The 3,573-nt window shown below is 49.3% G+C and overlaps 1 non-coding gene across 1 annotated transcript; it reads left to right on the top strand.

Annotated features, from left to right (window-relative positions):
• Nucleotides 1–2,444: 2,444 nt before the first annotated feature.
• Nucleotides 2,445–2,516, top strand: TRNAS-ACU (transfer RNA serine (anticodon ACU)). Its single transcript has one exon. It is a non-coding gene; the product is annotated as a tRNA-Ser (tRNA).
• The last annotated feature ends 1,057 nt before the right edge of the window (nt 2,517–3,573 follow it).

The following is a 3,573-nucleotide window of genomic DNA, read 5'->3' as shown; positions in this document are numbered from 1 at the left end:
GGCTGTAATCCTCCCCTCTCCCCGCCCTCCACTTACCGACGACGCTACTGATTTGTCCAGGAACCTGGCGGTCCTAACGTGCAGACTTGAACATGCTATATAGAGCAGTCGTAGCCCAATTTAAGGCTCCTACCCCGCTCCCTTACTTGCCACCTCAACTGCCCTCATGCGGCTGACGGCAGTTGCCTTGGTAACGGCGCATGCGCACAGATAGCCTCTCGCGTGTACCGGGAAATGCTTGACTGGTAGCCAAGTGTAGCTCCCGCTAAAAAAACATTTCGCAACAGCGGTTAGATATAATAGGTAACTGAGAAGGACGTTTTGGTTTTACATCCTGTTGCATGAAACCAGAACTCAACAACGAAGAATCAACCCACTCGAAGCCATCGAGGCGGGGAGAGGGGGGTCAACACCATTCGTGATCAACAAACTGTGCTCTAACTGCAGCTACAGCCGATAACGGATTAGTCTATAGCAGTATGCGTTTGCGAGCATCGCTGAAACTTGCGAAGTTGAAGCCTCCATATTGAAGGACAATTTGCACAAGCTAATCACGGAAGTGCAGTATGAAGAAAAAAAACTTTACGCAACAGCGGTTAGATATAATAGTCAACTAAGAACGGTTTTTTTACACTGATACGAAACAAAATTACCCTTATATTGTTGTCTTTCTTAAGAGAAGTGTCATATGAAACACGTGCAAAGTTCGTTTTTGAGGAAACGGAATCACTCAGTAACTGTGTCACTTCTCAGAGAACACACGAACGATGGCGTAAAGGAAGGAAGGTAAGAGCGAAAGATGAAAGGAAGAGAGACGTGCCGTGTTGGAGGGCTCCGGATAATTTGGACCACTTGGGGATCTTCAACGTTCGCTGGCACGGGCGAAAAATAATAATTGGTATTTGGGGAAAGGAAATGGCGCAGTATCTGTCTCATATATCGTTGAACACCCGAACCGCGTCGTTAGGGAAGGGATAATGGAGGGAATGAAAGAAGGAACAAAGTGGTGCGGTAGCGGACGGCTCGGGAATAATTTCGTCCACCTGGGTATCTTCAACATGCGCTGACATCGCACAGCACACCGGCGCCTTTGGCGCTTCGTCTCTCTTGAAACGCTGCTGCCGCGGTAGCAGACAGTTTTAGCTGTGCGCACACAAGTGCTGACGTACGCAAAGCGCTACGGCGCTGCGTGCGTTACACTGTCAGCTCCGAAGTATAGTTTTAGCTGGCCGAGCCGTAGCGTCCATCAGGCGCATGTAGCGCCATCTAGTGACAAGACGTCAAAGCACATCAACGCTCGGTGGAAAAAAATTTCATCCGTGATTACTGATAACTAGTGTGAGTGCCTTCTGAGCCTTTCTTTGTTCCAAGAAGAAAGTATGCAAACCGAAGAAAATGTAAGAACTGGCAAAACACCATAAAAATGCTTCGCCAGTTGTCGTTGCTACCAGGGAAACACACTGCATATAGTTAGGCCTAGGAGCTTGAAAATCACCAAATTATCTGAAAAACAAGGGCTACTAATCACTTATACTGCTTCTTGTGGGCAAGAGTATGCGAAATAAAAGCGAACCGCTACCATTTGAGCGAGCTATTGCGTCGGGGAATCCAGCGGCGACATGTATTTATTCCGAAGCGGGCGAGCAGGGCGCCGCTATCTTGTCAACGTTAGCGTACGCAAGCCACGCAAGCGCCGCAGCGCAAAGTCCGCTGACTAGCCTACGAACGCAAGAAGCAGGGCTTGCGCTTGCGTTTTGCGCATGCGCACTGCCGTCCCCGGAATCTCCTTGCGTACGCTGAGCCGTTGCGTACACACAGCTAAAACTGTCTAGTGCTCGAACCGGCACTGCGGCTCACTACACGAGCGCCTCCTGAGCCGGAGAAAAAATGAGATCGAAAATTGGTTTTTCGAAAAAAGGAAATGGTTCAGTATCTTTCACACCTGGACGGACGCCTGACCTGCGCTTTAAGGAAAGAATAAAGGAGAAACTGAGAGAAGAAAGGAAGGAAGAGGTGTTGTAGTGAATGGCTCCGGATTAATTTCGACCTCCTGGGGATCTTTACCGTGCACTCAAATCATACAGTATGTGGGTGCATTTTCGTTTTGCCTCCGTGGAAACGCTTCCGCAGCGGAGAGGTTTGCAGCCGAAGTATATATAATTGGCTTTTGGGGAAAGGAAATGGCGCAGCATCTGTCTCATACATCGTTGGACGCCTGAACCGCGCCGTAAGGGAAGGGATAAGAGAGCGAGCAAAAGAAGGAAGGAAGGAGAACCGCAGTGGAGGGCTCCGGAATAATTTCGACCACCTGGGGATCTTTAACGTGCGCTGACATCGCACAACCCACTGGCGCCTTAGCGTTTTTCCTCGATAAAAACGCAGCCGCTGCGGTCGGGTTTGAACCGATGTACCCCGGAAACTAGTTTTGAAGAAGAGATAGGCCCGCCGCGGTGGCTCAGTGGTTAGGGCGCTGGACTACTGATCCGGAGTTCCCGGGTTCGAACCCGACCGCGGCGGCTGCCTTTTTATGGAGGAAAAACGCCAAGGCGCCCGTGTGCTTTGCGATGTCAGTGCACGTTAAAGATCCCCAGGTGGTCGAAATTATTCCGGAGCCCTCCACTACGGCACCTAATTCTTCCTTTCTTCTTTCACTCCCTCCTTTATCCCTTCCCTTACGGCGCGGTTCAGGTGTCCAACGATGTATGAGACAGATACTGCGCCATTTCCTTTCCCCAAAAACATATTATTATTATTATTATTATAAGAAGAGATAGGCTGCGTTTTTATGGAGGAAAAACGCTAAGGCGCCCGTGTGCTGTGCGATGTCAGTGCACGTTAAAGATCCCCAGGTGGTCGAAATTATTCCGGAGCCCTCCACTACGGCACCTATTTCTTCCTTTCTTCTTTCACTCCCTCCCTTATCCCTTCCCATACGGCGCGGTTCAGGTGTCCAACGATATATGAGACAGATACTGCGCCATTTCCTTTCCCCAAAAACCAATTATTATTATTATTATTAAGAAGGGATAGGCGTCTGTGTGCTGTGCGATGTCAGCGCACGTTAAAGATCGCCAGGTGGACGAAACTATACCGGAGCCTTCCACTACGGCACCTCTGCTTCCTTTCTTCTTTCACTTCCTCCTTTATCCCTTCCCTTTCGGCGCGGTTCAGGTGTCCAACGATATATGAGACAAATACCGCGCCACTTCCTTTCCCCGAAAACCAATTAATATTGTTAGGAAGGGAAAGGACACACAAGCTGTCGCACATATCTGAGTGGACACCTTAATCCCGCCGTTGGGAAAAAGAGGAAGTTGGGGCGGTGGAAGGTAAGCGATGTAATCGTCGCAGGCGCTCGTGTCATGGACGCATACTTATTTTCAGACAGCCGGGTAGAAAGCATGATAAGGTGCCGCTCATGATGATATAAGATCGCCAGCATTCCCATTGTGTGCTAGTGAACTATCGAGGATGAGTCACAATTTTTAGTGGTCCCTGCTAGTCCGAGGAGCATCTGAAATAAAAGAAAATGGTTGCTAATGGTGTCGTTGAATATCCTACCAAGGCCACTTA

This window comes from Amblyomma americanum, chromosome 5, assembly GCF_052857255.1.
Source record: "Amblyomma americanum isolate KBUSLIRL-KWMA chromosome 5, ASM5285725v1, whole genome shotgun sequence".
Classification (NCBI taxonomy): domain Eukaryota; kingdom Metazoa; phylum Arthropoda; class Arachnida; order Ixodida; family Ixodidae; genus Amblyomma; species Amblyomma americanum.
This window is presented reverse-complemented; position numbering and strand designations above follow the sequence as displayed.